Source organism: Nomascus leucogenys, chromosome 17 (genome assembly GCF_006542625.1).
Source record: "Nomascus leucogenys isolate Asia chromosome 17, Asia_NLE_v1, whole genome shotgun sequence".
Taxonomy (NCBI): Eukaryota; Metazoa; Chordata; class Mammalia; order Primates; family Hylobatidae; genus Nomascus; species Nomascus leucogenys.
In genome coordinates, this window is record NC_044397.1 from 35477649 (window position 1) to 35495929 (window position 18281).

Genomic DNA, 18281 nt, shown 5'->3' on the forward strand with positions numbered 1-18281 from the left:
GCCCCTGAGGCCAATTTTATACATTTTAGAGGGACGGAAGTTACAGGCATATGTCAATCAATACATGTAAACTGTACATTGGTTCAGTCAGGAAAGGTGGAACAATTTGGGGTGCGGGGCAGGGGGACTTCCAGATAATAGATAAATTCCAAGATTTTCTGATTGGAAATTGGTTGAAAGAGTAAAGTTATGATCTAAAGACCTGGAATCAACAGAAAGGCATGTCTGGTTTAAAGATAAGAGGTTGTGGCCTTTTACCTCGTTGCACTTCTGAGAGCAAGATGGGTCACCGGCAGCTGTACTGGAGCCACCAGTGAATATTCGGCCAGGGTTCTCATTCTTGTCACATCTGCCCAAACCAGCATGGTCTGATCCAGAAATATGCCGTCAATATGTGCCGCCAGTGTTTCCGTCAGTACAGGAAAGATATGGGTTTCATTAAGTTGTACTAACTGATCTTCCTTGAACGGATTATCCAAGGCATCTACCCAGTGAAGAACCATGATAGTGGCTGGGCACGGTGGCTCACGCCTGAAATCCCAGCACTTTGGGAGGCCGAGGCGGGCAGATCACGAGGTCAGCAGATCGAGACTATCCTGGCCAACATGGTGAAACCTCGTCTCTACTAAAAATACAAAAATTAGCTGGGCGTGGTGGCATATGTCTGTAATCCCAGCTACTCAGGAGGCTGAGGCAGGAGAATCGCTTGAACCCGGGAGGTGGAGGGTTGCAGTGAGCTGAGATTGCGCCACTGCACTCCAGCCTGGCAACAGAGCAAGACTCCGTCAAAAACACACAAACAAACAAAAAAACCAAAAAACCATGATAGCTCTTTGCACATAAAATAAACATTTTTAAAAAAGATAAGGGGTTGTGGAGACCACTTGTTTTTTTTTTTGACAGAGTCTCGCTCTGTTGCCCAGGCTGGAGTGCAGTGGCGCAATCTTGGTTCACCACAACCTCCACCCTCTGGGTTCAAGCGATCCTCCTGCCTCACCCTCCCGAGTAGTTGGAACTACAGGTGTGTGCCACCACACCTGGCTAATTTTTTGTATTTTAGTAGAGACAGGGTTTCACCATGTCAGCCAGGATGGTCTGGATCTCCTGACCTCGTGATCTGCCCACCTCGGCCTCCCAAAGTGCTGGGATTATAGGTGTGAGCCAAGACCAAGGTTCTTGTTATGCAGATGAAGCCTCCAGGTAGCAGGCTTCAGAGAGAATAGATGGTAAGTGTTTCTTATCAGACTTAAAAAGGCGCCAGACTCTTAGTTATATCTCTCCTGAATCAGGAGAAGACCTGGAAAGGGAAGGGGACTCTCTACAGAGTGTAGATTTTCCCTACAAGAGACAGATTTGCAGGGCCGTTTCAAAATATGTCGAAGAAAAATTTATTTTGGGTAAAATACTTCTGTTTCTTTCAGGACCTGCTATCTATCATGTGATGCTATACTTCAGTCAGGTTGGAATTTGGTATCTTCTTGCTACAAAGAGTCTGTTTTGTCAGCCTTAAGATCTCTGTGTTGATGTTAATGCTGGTCAGTTGTGCCTGAATTCCAAAGAGATAAGGGCAGAATGAGGCATGTCCAACCCTCCTTCCCGTCATGGCCTGAACTAGTTTTTCAGGTTTACTTTGGAATGCCCTTGGTGAGAAGGAGTCCGCTCAGTAGGTTGGGGGGGGTAGAATTTTATTTTTGGTTTACAGGTGCAAAGCTTGTGATTTAGCCAGGGGATTTCCTGCCCCTCCCAAGGGGGCAGATTTTGCTTCAACCCTCCCTCACCGTGTAATGAGGGGCTGGTTCCTATCCCTCCCCCAGAACTAGATGGCCTTACTTGTACCCTTACTTCCACCAGGAGTGAACCTTTGCCTGTCCCCTGGGGATGGGAAGGATTCCTGCCCCTTCCCCTGAGGCTTAAGTCCTTCTGCTTCTTGTGAGACAAGGTTCTAGGAGGTAGGAGGGGGTTCATGCCTGAGAACCACTGAGGGAGCCTCTTTCCTGTCTCTTGTTGTACCTCCAATCTTTCTCATGAGCACCAAGAGGTGGAAAAGAGATTGCAAGTGAACTTGGGGTCTGCTAGATCCCGAGGCACCCAGGGAGATTCTAAGTTGTCATGCTGGCCCACTCCTGGCCTCTAAGAATTCATTAAAATGTTGTTTTCCTATCACCTGCTTTTTTGGTGGCCACTTCTTCCTCCTGTGCTCTGACAAAGGTGGAACTTTTCATGTGTCCTGTCTTTTCTGAGAGGGCGCAGTCTCTTTGGACCTCAGTTCACCTGGTTGCCTTGAAGCCTAAACTTCTGATGGGCTTAAGAAATGCCAAAACATATAGATTACCCAGCTTTTTCTTCTTTTTATGGTAGGAGTGATAGTCTCTTGTGGATTTATTTTATGTATTAATTTTATTGCACTTTTTGTATAGATGGGGGCCTTGCTAGGCTACCCAAGCTGGTCTTGAGCTCCTGGCCTCAAACGATCCTCCTGCCTTGGCTTCTCAAAATGCCGGGATTACAGGTGTGAGTCACCATGCCCAGCCTCTTGTGGCTTTTTTACTCTAAGTGAAAGCATAAATCCAATAATTTTTACTTTTATTGTTATTGTTTGGAGATGAGTTTCACTCTGTCACCCCGGCTGGAGTGCGGTGGTGCAATCCCGGCTCACAGCAACCTCTGCCTCCCAGGTTCAAGCAATTCTTCTGCCTCAGCCTCCAGAGTAGCTGGGATTACAGGCACATGCCACCACGCCTGTCTGATTTTGTTTTTTTAGTAGAGACAGAGTTTCACCATGTTAGCCAGGCTAGTCTCAAACTCCCGACCTCAGAATCTGCCCACCTCAGCCTCCCAAAGTGCTGGGATTACAGGCGTGAGCCATTGTGCCCAGCCAAAATCCAATAATTTTTAATAACTCAAAATATGATTTTGACAACCTAAGTTTTTTTTTTTTTTCCCTTTGTCCCTGTTTGTAATTTGATGCTTTCGTATCTCAGTTCTAGTTTTTGATTTGGCTCCAGGTAGTACAAGTTCTCATGGATTACATGTATGGTTTAGAATCCTGAAGTCAGTGAGATGAGAGCAGACCTAACATCAAACATTTGAAGTAAAGAAATTTATGTGGAAGGAATGTATAAAATGAGTTTACATTGGGTAGTTTGGATAAAGCACAACATTAGAGAAGGGTACATGCAGCTAGATGTGTCTTTACCTTTAAAAAAACTTGAATAGTGAGGCTGGGTGCAGTGGCTCATGCCTGCAATCTTAGCACTTTCGGAGGCCAAGACGGGCGGATCACTTGAGGTCAGGAGTTTGAGACCAGCCTGGCCAACATGGTGAAACTATTTTTAGTCTCTACTAAAAATACAAAACTTGGCCAGGCATGGTGGTGCATGCCTGTAATCCCTGCTACTCAGGAGGCTGAGGCAGGACAATCGCTTAAACCTGGGAGGTGGAGGTTGCAGTGAGCCGAGATGGCACCACTGCACTCCAGCCTGGGCAAAAGAATGAGACTCAGTCTCAAAAAACAAACAAAAGAACCCAACAAACTTGAATAGTGAGAGGGGGATATTTTGATATGTTATTTCCATTTTCAGTAATAAATACATGTGTATATCCAATAACTTATTAAAATGTAGATTTGTTTATTGAAAAACTTATTAGCATGAGGTCAGGAGATCGAGACCATCCTGGCTGACACAGTGAAACCCCGTCTCTATTAAAAAAGTACAAAGGAAAATTAGCTGGTTGTGGTGGCAGTGGCAGGCGCCTGTAGTCCCAGCTACTCGGGAGGCTGAGGCAGGAGAATGGCGTGAACCCAGGAGGCGGAGGTTGCAGTGAGCCAAGATCATGCCACGGCACTCCAGCCTGGGTGACAGAGACTCCATCTCAAAAAACAAAAACAAAAACAAAAACAAACAAACAAAAAAACTTATTAGGAGGTTTTAGTGGTAGATTAGACAGAGCTGAAGAGAGAATCTGTAAACTGAGAGAACAGAAGAAACTCACCACATGCTTCATGAGCAGCTATGAGACACAAAATATGGAAGAGTAGTTAAAAACACATGAAGAATAGAAAGGGAAGGGTTAACCTCTATTTAATTGCAGTTCCTGGAGAAAAGAGTTAATGGGGGAAGAGAAAATATGTGAAGAGAGAATGGCTGGCAAGTTTCCCAAACTGAGAAGAGACCTTATCAGCTTTGAGAAGCCAAGGAATCCCAAGCACGATAAATACAAAGAAATCTATGCCCAGAAACATCCTGGTGAAGCTTCAGAATATTAACGAAACAGAAAGTCTTAAAGCAGCAAGAGAAAAAGGAAATTAAAGGCCTGACAGATTAAGCTCAGTCTTCTGTATAGCAACCTTGAAGCTGGAACACAATGGAATCTTATTCATGTGCTGAAAAAAAAAAACTGTCAACTTAGAATTCTACACCTAGTAAAAATACTTTCAAGAGGCTGGGCGTGGTGGTTCACGCCTGTAATTCCAGCATTTTGGGAGGCTGAGGCGGGCGGATCATGAGGTCAGGAGTTCAAGACCAGCCTGGCCAACATAGTGAAACCTAATCTCTACTAAAAATACAAAAATTAGACGGGCATGGTGGTGCAGGCCTGTAATCCCAGCTACTCGGGAGGCTGAGGCAGGAGAATCACTTGAATCTGGAGGTAGAGGCTCACTGCAGCCTCCATCCCCCAGGTTCAAGTGATTCTCCTGCCTCAGCCTCCCGAGTAGCTGGAACTACAGGCATGCACCACCATGCCCGGCTAATTTTTTTGCATTTTTAGTAGAGACAGGGTTTCACCACGTTGGCCAGGCTGGTCTCGAACTCCTGACCTCATGATCCACCCCCCTCAGGCTCCCGAAGTGCTGGGATTACCAGCGTGAGCCACCGCACCCAGCTCAATGGCTGAAATTTTAGCTTCATTTTAGCAGAGTTCAGACACCCCCATAATCCTAATCTTGTGACTTGTCATTAGTTTTACAAAGTCAGTTTGGTCCCAGAACAAAGAGGCGGTAGTTTTGGGAAGAGCTATTATCATCCTTGCTTTAAGGTTAAACCATAAACTAAATTCCTCCCCAAGTTAACCTAGCCTATGCCCAGGAATGAACAAGGACAGTTTAGAGGCTAGAAGCAAGATGAAGTCAGCTAGATTACATTATTTTACTGCCATCATTTTCCTATGTCAGGTTTTATTCACTGTCATAATTTTTTTTTTTTTTTTTTTTTTAAAGACAGAGTCCTACTCTGTCACCCAGGCAGGAGTACAGTGGGGTGATCTCAGCTCACTGCAACCTCTACCTCCCAGATTCCAGCGATTCTCCTGTCTCAGCCACCTGAGTAGCTGGGATTACAGGCACCTGCCACCGTGTCCGGCTAAGTTTTAGTAGAGACGGGTTTTGCCATGTTGGCCAGGCTGGTCTCGAACTCCTGACCTCAAGCACTCCACCTACCTTGGCCTCCCAAAGTGCTGGGATTACAGGTGTGAGCCACTGCACCCGGCCTCTGTCATAATTTTTGCAAAGGTGGTTTCAGTGGGATCTCCAAACCACTCTCTTTGGCCAGGTTACCAGTTTCCCACCTGGGCACAGTGGGTTAGGGTCCTGGGGGTTGGTCCTCCCGACTCCAATGTCTTCTGGTACCATCCTCTCTCCTTGCAGCAAATATAGTGTCTATGGTCCAACTCTGGAGTTACTGTGGCCAGAGGCTCTTAGTTACCAGATTAACTGTCCCTTCCCCACTCCTTTCCCCCCAACCATCTGCTTCTGTACCAGCTCCCCTGGCTAGGAGGATTTCTACCTCCGCCTACCTAGGGAACTGGCCCTGTGGTGAGACTCCACCCATCCTCGAAGCCACGCCCCATCCAGGAAACCACACCCACTCAAGAAGCCCTGCCTACCCAAGAAGCCCCACCTGTCAGCAAGCCACACCCATCCAAGAAACCCCACCCATCCAGGAAGCCCTGCCAAGCCCATCAGATGGTCCCACTCACCCATGAAAGCCACTGCCGAGGTATTCACAGCCCTGCTGCTATTCGGCCCGCCCATCAGGAGCCAGTCCACAGAACGCCATTAACCTTGCTGTCAAAACAGGGTTTCCTGGCTGGGTGGCTTACTCCTGTAATCCCAGCACTTTGGGAGGCTGAGGTGGGTGGATCATTTGAGGTCAGGAGTATGAGACTAACCTGGCCAACATGGGGAAACCTCAGGAGTTCTAGACCAGCCTGACCAACATAGTGAAACCCCACCTCTACTAAAAATACAAAAATTAGCTCCGCATGGTGGCGTGGGCCTGTAATCCCAGCTACTCAGGAGGCTGAGGCAGGAGAATGGCTTGAACCTGGGAGACTGAGGTTGCAGTGAGCCAAGATGAAGCCACTGCACTCCAGCCTGGGTGACAGAGTGAGACTCTGTCTCACAAAAACAAACAAACAAAAAAAACCAAAGAAACAGGGTTTCTTTTTACAGACAATCTCCAAAGGCAATTTCATGATGATTAGATTCAAACAGGATGGCTCCTAGGAATTGTCCAATCTTCAACATTATCTAGAAAGGTTCTCCCAAATGATGCTTTAGTTTAGAATATTGTACCCCTCTCTCTGTCTGCATTTTCACAATCTGAGGTTTTTTTTTGTTTGATCGTTTATTTTATTTTATTTGACTATTCTATTTTTTGCACCAGAACTGCCAATGGAAACACATGCAGTCCCGTGACCTCATGCTGGATTTTTCAGTTTCTAGAAATTAAACCCCTCTCTACTAAAAAATGCAAAAATTAGCTGGCGGTGGTGGCACACACCTGTAATCCCAGCTACTCGGGAGGCTGAGGCAGGAGAATCACTTGAACCTGGGAGGCGGAGGTTGCAGTGAGCCAAGATCGCACCACTGCACTCCAGCCTCGGTGACAGAGCAAGACTCTGTCTCAAAAAAAAAAAAAAAAAAGAAAGAACCGAGACTGGGTCATATATATGTTTAATTGGCTTAGGGTTCTGCAGGCCATGCAGGAAGCATGGCTGGGGAGGCCTCAGGGAGTTTTTACTCATGGCAGAAGGCAAAGCCTGAGCAGGTGTCTTCACACGGCCGGAGCAGGAGGAAGAGAGAGAGTGGGGAGGTGCCACACACTTTTAAACAACCAGAGTTCATGAGAACTCTACCACAAGAATAGCACCAAGGGGATGGTGTTAAACCATTTATGAAGGATTCACCTCCATGATCCAATCACCTCTCACCAGGCCCCACCTCCAGCATTGGGGATTACATTTTAACATGAGATTTGGGTGGGGATACAGACCCAAACCATATCAGGAGGTGATTAGGCTATGGTGGTGGAGCCCTCATGAATGGGATTAGTGCCCTTATGAAAGAGACCCAGAGGCCAGGTAAGGTCATACCCATAATCCCAGCACTTTGGGAGGCTGAGGCAGGCGGATCACTTGAGGTCAGGAGTTCAAGACCAGCCTGGCCAACATGGTGAAATACATCTCTACTAAAAGTACAAAAATTAGCAGGGCATGGTGGCACACGCCTGTAGTCACAGCTACTTGGGAGGCTGAGGCAGGAGAATCGTTGATCCTGGGAGGAAGAGGTCGCAGTAAGCCCCAAGCCTGCCTGGGTGACAGAGTGAGACTGCGTCACAGGGAAAAAAAAAAAAAAAAGGAGACCTAGAAAGACCCTTGCCCTTCTACCATGTGAAGACACAGAAACAAGGAACTGTCTATAAGCCAGAAAGCAGGATCTCACTAGACACCAAATCTGCCTTGATCTTGGACTTCCCAGCCTCTAGAACTATGAGAATAAATGTCTGTTGTTTATAAACTACCCAGTTTATAGTATTTTGTTGCAGCAACCTGAACAGACTAAGATACTTTGCTGATTTTTTTTTTCTTTTTTGTAGCTGTTCTTTAATAGGTTGAGGAAGTTCCTTCTATTTACTAGTTTTTGGAGAGCTTTTATCAGTAATGGATGTCAGATTTTGTCAAATGCTTTTCCTGCATCTATGGAAATGATCATGTGGTTTCTCATCTTTAGTCTGTTGACATAAGAAATTACATTGATTCATTTTCAAATGTTTAACCAGCTTTGTATCCCTGGGATTAACCCCACTTGGTCATGACGCATTATTTTTATGTATTGCTATATTTTATTTCGTAACATTTCCTTGAGGATTTTTGTGTCTATATTTGTTAGGGATATTGGTCTAGTTTTCTTGTAATGTATTTGTCTTGGTTTGGTATCAGAATAATGCTGGGCTCATAAACAAAGCTGGGAAGTGTTCCTTCTATTTTCTGAGAGTTTCTGTACAGTTGGTATGATTTCTTCCTTAAGTGTTTGCTGGAATTCAACAGTGAAGCAATTCAGTCATATTAGCAAGCTTAAATCTTTCTATAGGAAAGACCGTAGTATGGTCTTTTTTTTATTATACTTTAAGTTCTAGGGTACATGTGCACAACACGAAGGTTTGTTACATAGGTATACATGTGCCATGTTGGTTTGCTGCACCCATCAACACGTCATTTACGTTAGGTATTTCTCCTAATGCCATCCCTCCCGTAGCCCGCCACCCCCCAAAAAAGCCCGGTGTGTGATGTTCCCCGCCCTGTGTCCAAGTGTTCTCATTGTTCAATTCCCACCTATGAGTGGGAACCTGCAGTATTTGGTTTTCTGTCCTTGTGATAGTTTGCTAAGAATGATGGTTTCCAGCTTCATCCATGTGCCTGCAAAGGACATGAACTCATCCTTTTTTATGGCTGCATAGTATTCCATGGTGTATATGTGCCACATTTTCTTGTCTTTTTTTTTTTTTTTTGAGATGGAGTCTTGCTCTGTCACCCAGGCTAGAGTGCAGTGGTGTGATCTCCGCTCACTGCCAGCTCCGCCTCCCGGGTTCACGCCATTCTCCTGCCTCAGCCTCCTGAGTAGCTGGGACTACAGGTGCCTGCCATCACGTCTGGCTAATTTTTTGTATTTTAGTAGAGACGGGGTTTCACCCTGTTAGCCAGGATGGTCTCGATCTCCTGACCTCGTGATCCACCCGCCTCGGCCTCCCAAAGTGCTGGGATTACAGGCGTGAGCCTCTGCGCCTGGACTGTGCCACATTTTCTTAATCCAGTCTATCACTGATGGACATTTGGGTTGGTTCCAAGTCTTTGTTATTGTGAATAGTGCCGCAATAAACATACGTGTGCATGTGTCTTTATAGTAGCATGATTTATAATCTTTTGGGTATATACCCAGACTGTGGTATGATTAATAGAGATCCTGTGGCCCAGGCTGAAGTGCAAGTGGTATGATCATATCTCATTGCAGCCTTGACCTCCTGGGCTCAAGTGATCCTGTAGCCTCAGCCTCCCAAGTAGCTGGGATTACAGGTGTGCACCACCATGCTCAGCTAATTTTTGTATTTTTTGTAGAGACTGGGGTTTCGCCATGTTGCCCAGGTTGGTCTTGAACTCTTAGGCTCAAGAGATTCAGCTGCTTCAGCCTCACGATGTACTGGGATTACAGGTGTGAGCCACTGTGCCCAGGGGACAGTCTTACATAGAGGATTTTTTAGTGATTTGCTTTTAATAATCCAATCAACAATGTTTTATTTTAAGCTCATTAAACTAAATTCCCTGTAGTATAACATACAAAAATTGTACAGGACCTGGTAATATTTTTTTAAATATGGCATTGGCTCATATCATGAAAGTAGAACTAAATTGTAAAAGCAATATCCAGGAATGAAAAATGTTATACAAATGCTACCTATAACAGTTATTTCATGATCCAGCATTGTGTATTGCAAACCAGGCTTTCTAGACATCTAGATGTACAGTACATATTTCATCTTCAGTTTTATTTTTATATATTTTTTTTAGATGGAGTCTCACTCTGTCGCCTAGGCTGGAGTGCAGTGGCGCGATCTCAGCTCACTGCAAGCTCCACCTCCCAGGTTCACGCCATTCTCCTGCCTCAGCCTGCTGAATAGCTGGGACTACAGGCCCCTGCCACCACGCCCGGCTAATTTTTTGTATTTTTAGTAGAGATGGGGTTTCACCATGTTAGCCAGGATGGTCTTGATCTCCTGACCTTGTGATCCACCCTTCTCTGCTTCCCAAAGTGCTGGGATTATAGGCGTGAGTCACCGTGTACTTTTAAATAAAATGTATATCTCAATAAATTCACTAAGACCAATCATGCTATAGATATCTGGGCTTGCAAATCAAGAATAATATCATTAAAATAAAAGTTTTAAGCACACACTTTAAGATCACCAATGGTGGAAAACCAGTTTTAACAATAATATATTTATTTTTTATTTTATTTATTTATTTTTTGAGACAGAGTCACCCTCCGTTGCCCAGGCTGAAGTGCAATGGCACAATCTCAGCTCACTGCAACCTCTGCCTCCTGGGTTCAAGCAATTCTCCTGCCTCAGCCTCCCAAGTAGCTGGGATTACAGGTGTGCGCCACTACACCTGGCCAATTTTTTTTTTTTTTTTTTTTGTATTTTTAGTAGAGACCGCGTTTCGCCATGTTGGCCAGGCTGGTCTTGAACTCCTGACTTTAAGTGATCCACTCACCTCGGTCTCCTAAAGTGCTGGGATTACAGGCATGAGTCACTGCACCTGGCCTAAAAATAATATATTTATTATTATTTTATTTTTTAAAACATAGAGACGGCTGGGCGCAGTGGCTCACTCCTGTAATGCCAGCACTTTGGGAGGCCGAGGCAGGTGGGTCACCTAAGGTCAGGAGTTCAAGACCAGCCTGGCCAACATGGTTTAAAATACAAAAATTAGCCAGGCGTGGTGGCATGGGCCTGTAATCTCAGCTACCTGGGAGGCTGAGGCAGAAGAATCAATTGAACCTGGGAGGTGGAGACTGTAGTGAGCTGAGATTACACCACTGCACTCCAGCCTGGGTGGCAGAGTGAGACTCCATCTCAAAAAAAAAAAAAAAAAAAAAAAAAAAAAAAAAAAAAAAAAAAAAAAAAAATTAAATAAATAAATAAATAAATAAACAAACCGAGAGTAGCAGTTTACGGTCTCTGCTACTCAGCAAATCCATCTTTTGGTTTCATTGTTTTGTCCCAAAGCTTCAATCAGGCTCTTGGTGACTGTTTACTGTCTGGTGTAAGGAGCAGGCCAGCGGCACCCTTGGTATTTATAGGAGGGCAATAGTTGCCTCCAGATCCACAGAATGTGGCAGGCCAGTGTTCACAGAACTTTCAGATGCACCAGCCTCTGGGAAGAAGACAAGAGGAGACAGAAGAAAGTAAATTAATCAGAGAAAGGCAAGACCCCATTTCCCTGATTTGATATGACTTTGCTGAACCTCCAGAAAAATCCTCAAGCTGACCTGGGCTTCCGTTTACGCAATCCTCGGAAAACAATGACCATATGAGAAATGTTTGCACAAGCTTTGAGTTTTTTTTAAAACCCCATAAATCCATAAATGTTGACATTTATTACTGTTAATGTGAGCGTTCTTTCTAAGAGGATAAGTTCCATACTTAAATTTATGAGGTTATTTTTCCTCCTTAGAATCAGAAACGATAGCGTATTGCAAACAGAAACTGGCAGGCTCTTGCTGTCTCCCTCTGTTCCTTCTCTTCTCAAGCTTGGGTGTTTGCATTCAGTCATAAAGGGTGTGATGAATTCTTAGAAACTGCATTAAAGCAGTGGCCATAAATGAAACTGCCAATAAGAACATGAAAAATAGAACAGGCTGCTTTCTGAAATGTCCCTGTGTGACCTTAGGTTTCTGGAGATTTTGTGCAAGTGTGAATCAAGCATTTGAGTTTATCTTAGGCATCATGATGCTTGCATGAAACAAGCAAGGAAGGACAGAAAGAGAAGGAAAGAGATAAACTGACTGAAGAAAAATAAACTTCACATGGAACAAACTTCACATGAAAACACGAGATATTTTCTTTTTTTGGGATGGAGTCTCACTCTGTTGCCCAGGCTGGAGTGCAGTGGCACGATCTGGACTCACTGCAACTTCTGCCTCCAGGGTTCAAGAGATTGTCTTGCCTTAGCCTCCCAAGTAGCTGGGATTACAGGCATGCACCCCCATACCTGGCTAATTCTTGTATTTTTAGTAGAGACGGGGGTTTCACCATATTGCCAGGCTGGTCTTGAACACCTGACTTCAAGGGATCCACCCACCTTGGCCTCCCAAAGTGCTGGGATTACAGGCGTGAGCCACCATGCCTGGCTGAAAAAAGAAGTTTGAAAAAATTTATTGAAAAACATTTTGCCTATGATTCTAACATCATAAACATACTATAGGACTCCAAAAACCAACGGAATTATACTGTGATCCTGAAAGTATCTTGAGGCATTTAATATATAATGTCCATGAACATCAGGTTGAACAGTGTGTTTTTAAAATATGTATTTGTAAATGCTGTTTGTATATTACAGATATTAACCCTTTGTCTGTCATTCAGATTGCAAACAATTCTGCCACTACTTTGTATTGTTTTGATAACTTTCCCCCACAAAATGTTACTTTTTAATGTAGTAGGATATGTGTAATTTTATTTTTACATCTTTTGGCTTTCTTGTTTTGATTAAAATAGTCTCCTCAGCTCCCAAATTATACATATAGTCTCCTAAATTTTCCTTTGGAATTTTTAGGTGTTTTTTTTATTTTTTATTTTTTATCTTTTGAGACACAGTCTCACTGTGTCGCCCACCTGGGCTGGAGTGCAGTGGCGAGACCTCTTTGTGTGGCACACAAGGCCCCACCAGGGGTCTGATCCTGCTTGATGGGATCTTGATTTGCATAAACCATACCCCTGCTGGGATCCCAGCTGTGGTAGATTGTGTTATTGTTGAAAATATTTGCTTTCCCTCCCTTGGGTAGATCATACCTCCCTGTATCGCTGATATCATGCTTGATGTCTGACTGGCAGTGCCTCTCTCTGATAGTATTTTATATCCAGGGCGACCTTGTGACTTGCTTTGGCCAACAATATGTGGGTGGAAGGGACGCACATCATCTCTGGAAAGAAGCTTCAAGAGCCAGCTGGTGGTTTTGCCATCTGTCACCTTCCACCACCATGAGACTGGCAATGTCCCAGACGGGGGTGGTTTGGCCACCCCAGGTCCCAGAGTGAAGATGGCATGGATGAGAGCACAGACATTGAAATGGGCAAGTGGCATGAGCAAGAAATAAACCTTTGCTGTCGTAAGCCATATAGCCTTTAGAACTGTGTTACTGCAGCATAAGCTGACACTTTCTGACTGCTACACCAAACTCACTGGCTTTGAGAGACTTTACCCTTTTTTTTTTTTTTTTTTTTGAGATGGAGTTTCGCTGTTGTATGGGTTGCAGCACAGTGGCATGATCTTGGCTCACTGCAACCTCTACCTCCTGGGTTCAAGTGATTCTCCTGCCTCAGCCTCCTGAGTGGCTGAGATTACAGGTGCTCGCCACCACGCCTAGCTAATTTTTGTATTTTAGCAGAGACAGAGTTCACTACGTTGGTCAGGCTGGTCTGGAACTCCTGACCTCAGGTGATCTACCCACTTCGGCCTCCCAAAGTGCTGGGATTACAGGTGTGAGCCACTTCTCTCAGCCGAAGAACTTTACTCTTAAAGCCAAGTATCAGCTTGTCATCTACCCATCAAGCAAGCTGATTCCCATTACCCTAGCCACCATGACTTCAGAGACAACTCTTGTGGGTCCCTGGACTCCCATCAGCTGATATTATCGGGACAACTGTAGCTGCAATTCACATAATCACATAGTGCCCAACATTCGCAACCTCCTCCCGCCTCACTCACTCCTCCTGGGAGAAAGACTGACCTATTCCCGAGCCCTCGTTTACTTTTTGTTTTTTTTTTTTTTGAGATAGTCTCACTCTGTTGCCCAGGCTGGAGTGCAATGGCACGATCTTGGCTCACTGCAGCCTCCACCTCCCGGGGTCAAGCGATTCTTGTGCCTGAGCCTCCCTAGTAACTGGGACTACACATGTGTGTCCCTCTGTTCAGCTAATTTTTGTATTTTTAGTAGAGACGGAGTTTCTCTATGTTGGCCAGGCTGGTCTCACACTCATGACCTCAGGTGATCTGCCCAGCTAGACCTCCCAAAGTAATGGAATTATAGGCGTGAGCTACTGTGTCCAGCCTGTAGCCCTAGTTTCAACACGTCCCTCCCTAATCCTTGATATTTGGGGGCTGGTCCTGGCCTGTACGTTTCTGGATTCATGTATTCCCCCAGGTACCTGTGACAAAAGTGACCTTGGAGGGAGACCAGTGCCCCCCACTGCAGAGACAGAGTTCACCACAGTGACTCTGTCCACTGACTTCCCGTGCATTCCATTTCAGTGTCACTAGGAAGGGGCCCGATGGCGAGTGTCACTGACGATTGAGCCGACGCTTCATCGTCAGCATAGTCTTCCCACAGCTCTGCTCCTTCCTTCTCCCCAGCAATCCTCTTGCCTGTCTTGAGCTCTGGCTGGAAGCTTACTAATTTCTGGAGCCAGCTCCCAGTCTCAGTTGTGTGTGGGCAGCCTACAGTCAGCAGCATCTGACATTAGAGCCATGTCTCCCAACCCCAGTAGAACACTCTTTTCTCTTCCATATTCTCCAGCTTCCCCACGAAGGCTGGACCCCAAGGTGGGCATGGGGCATTCTCGAACCGCAGACGGAGGATTCCTGCAGTCTTAGCTCGTCCATCACCTCCCTGAGTGGAGCGGGGCTCCTTCCCAGGCTCTGCAGGGAAAGTGGCCACTTGTCCCCCATTCAGAATGCAAAGATGTCACCTTTCCCTCTCCCTTCTGGGCAGGCGTTCAAATGACTGTGCTCCCAGCTAGGAGATAGTAAGTATGCATCATGGGAGAGAGATCAGTAATGAGCACCATTAATTTCAGGAGTGGGCCAGACGTGGTGGCTCACACCTGTAATTACAGCACTTTGGGAGGCCAAGGTGGGAGGATTACTGGAGGGCAGGAGTTTGAGACCAGCCTGGCCAACATGATGAAACCCCATCTTTACTAAAAGTACACAAAAAAATTAGCCAGGTGTGGTGGCACATGCCTGTAACCCCTGCTACTTGGGAGGTTGAGGCAGGAGAATCTCCTGAACCCACAGGTAGAGGTTGAAGTGAGCCGGGATCGCTCCATTGCACTTCAGCCTGGACAACGGAGCGAGACTCCATCTCAAAACAAAAAACAAAAAACAAAAAAAATTCCAAGAGTGGAAGAGGTCACTTCCTGATTGCACATGACTTCCTGAAGGAGGTGAGGAAGGTGTAGAACTGTAAAGGAAAGGTGGGATTTTCACAGGTGAGAGAAAGAGGAAGAGCGAGAGGGCACTGCAGGTGTAGGAATGGCTCAGATAAGGGCCTGGAGTGGGGCACAGGCTGAGGTTGGGGTCTGGTGGCTGGAGCAGAAGGGGGTGTGGGTATTAGAGAGGTGGTGGACAGAAGGGGTGGTGGATGGGGGTAGATCTGGGATCCATCTCCCTGGGAGCCTGGTGATCTTTACTTACAACAGGGATCCATTCTCCATTTACGTCTGTGTCTCCAGAACAGTGATGGGAATTTTATGGAGTTTGATACTTTAAAAAAAAAAAAAAAGGGCTGGAAACCCCCGAAACCTCCAGCTTGGTTTGCAGCGTCTTGGCTGGCTGTGGTGCTTGACCACGTGGCTTCAGCGGTTTCCACAGAGACTGCTCTGAAAAACAACAAAACTTTTTGCAAACGAGTATCTTCATGCTGGGCAAATTGATCAAATGTATTAAGAAATCGAAGTGGAAGATCCCAAGAGTAGCCCTGCTCCCTGTTGGCCCCTCCCCTGAGTTACCACCAATGGTGTCATTGTCGGGCTCTGAGCTCCGCCTCGTTTGGACTCTTTAGCTTTTCATTTCTTTGCTCACTTCCTCAACTTGACCACACACCCCGAGGCCAGGGCTATACAATGTGTCCCCTGGATTTTGGTGCAGCCATTTGCACAACTGATGCGCAGGCAGTGTCACTTGGTGGGTATTCACAGTGCCTCTTATTTAGGGTCCGTTCAGTGACTCTCGATAAGGATGAGGTCCCCCAGCAGACATGAGAGGCACAGCCCCACATGAAGATCTCCCAGTGGGCCTGGCCTCGGTGAGTTCGCTGGCTGCCTTTGCAATCCTGTCCCTTGGGCCTGCTGGGAAGAGGAAGAGCTGCAGTTTCTCTCTGCAAAGCTTCTTCCGTTAACGATGTTCAGACCTATTTAGATCTATTTTTCTTTTTATTTTTTATTTTTTGTAGAGATGGTTCTCGCTATATTAGCCCGGGGTGGTCTTGAACTCCTAGCCTCAAGTGATTCTCCCGCCTCGACCTCCCAAAGTGTTGGGATTACAGGTGTGAGCTACTGTGTCTGGTCTGACCTAATTTTATTTTATAATTTTTTTTTTTTGAGATGGAGTCTCACTCTGTCACCCAGGCCAGAGTGCAGTGGTGTGATCCTGGCTTACTACAACCCTCACCCCCTGGGTTCAAGCAATTCTCCTGCCTCAGCCTCCTGAGTAGCTGGGATTACAGGAATGCACTACCACGCTTGGCTAATCTTTGTATTTTTAGTAGAGATGGGGTTTCGCCATGTTGATCAGGCTTGTCTCAAACTCCTGACCTCAAGTGATCCACCCACCTTGGCCTCCCAAAGTGCTGGGATGACAGATGTGAGCCACTGTGCCTGGCCCTGACCTAATTTTATATTGATAATTCTTTGGAGCCTCGACTTCCTGGGCTCAGGTGATCCTCCCATCTTGGCCTACCAAGTAGCTGAGACCACAGGTGCACACCACTATGCCTGGCTAATTTTTTGTGTATTTTTTTTCTTTTTTTTAGAGATGGGGTCTTGGCATGTTGCCCAGGCTGGCCTGGAACATCTAGGCTCAAGAGATCCTCCTGCCCCGGCCTCCCAAAGTGCTGGGATTACAGGCGTGAGCCACTGAATCTGGCCTGAGCACAGTGTTCTGTAGGGTGACTATTCCATCTTCTTTCTGGGTTGAAACAATCGTTTGGGCTGTTTCCAATTTCCATCAAAATTGCCATAATTGAGAGTCAATAAACATCCTCGTGAATGCTTCCTTGAAGGCCTTCTTCAACGCAGAGATGGAGGGTGAAATTGTTGGGTCCTAAGGCACTCATTTAAAATTTTAATAGATGCCACCAAATTACCCCTTTAAAGCAACCCAACCCACCTACACACCCACCAGCTGGATAAGAACATTTGTTTTACTTTATCTTATTTTTGAAATGAAGTGTCGCTCTGTCGCCCAGGCTGGAGTGCAGAGGCACGATCTCAGCTCATTGCAACCTCTGCCTCCGGGGTTCAAGCAATTCTCCTGCCTCAGCCTACCAAGTAGGTGGGATTACAGGTGCCCACTCCACGCCAGGCTAATTTTTGTACTTTTAGTAGAGATGGGGTTTCACTATGTTGGCCAGTCTGGTCTCGAACCCCTGACCTCAAGTAATCCTCAAATTACCCTTTTAAAACAACCCAACCGACCTACACACCCACCAGCTGGGTAAGAACGTTTATTCTTCACACCTTTGCCCAAACTGGATAGGTCAAATAATGTGCTGGGTCCAAACTAGTTTTTTTTTGAGATGGAGTCTCGCTGTGTTGCTCAGGCTGGAGTGTAGTGGTGTGCTCTCGGCTCACTGCAACCTCCACCTTCTGGGTTCAAGCGATTTTTCTGCCTCAGCCTATTAGTAGAGATGGGGTTTTGCCATGTTGCCCAGGCTGGTCTTGAACTCGTGACCTCAAGTGATCCACACCCCTCAGCCTTGAAAAGTGCTGGGAATGCAGGTGTGAGCCACCGCGCCGGGCCCAGACTAGTATTTTTGAGTGTTTCCTTTGGTCATCCATGTTTCCTTTTCTGGGACCTAGCCCCAACTCTTCAGATAATAAAATGACTTCAGATGGAATTCTGTGCTAATTACTTCCACGGTTTTGTCTGGCCTATGGGGTCCTGCAGGGGGCAGGATGGAGCCGGGGCGGACTGAGGGATAGAAGGGGCTTGAAGAAGAGCGAGGTTGCACTGTGTCCCCAGCAGGAGGAATTGAAACTAAGGAGAGGCTGCAGGAGTCGGCCCAGACTCCAGAGTCCAAGCCCTCGGTCAAGGGTACCCTCCACGGGTGTCGGGGAGGAAGGGAAGCTTTCAGCGAGCTCCATGTGGGCCAGGCAGGCTGTGGGGCTGAGCCAATAGCAGCTCTTCCTGCCTGACACTTCCTGGACTTGTCCTATCATTTTCCCCCGTGTCCCGCTTCCCACAGCGCTGACGTCTGTCTGTCTGGATGCAGGAAGGGAGGAAGA

At 46.2% G+C, this 18281-nt stretch overlaps 1 pseudogene; it reads left to right on the top strand.

Annotated features, from left to right (window-relative positions):
• Positions 1-281: 281 nt before the first annotated feature.
• Positions 282-452, top strand: LOC115830805 (annotated as a pseudogene).
• Positions 453-18281: the final 17829 nt, after the last annotated feature.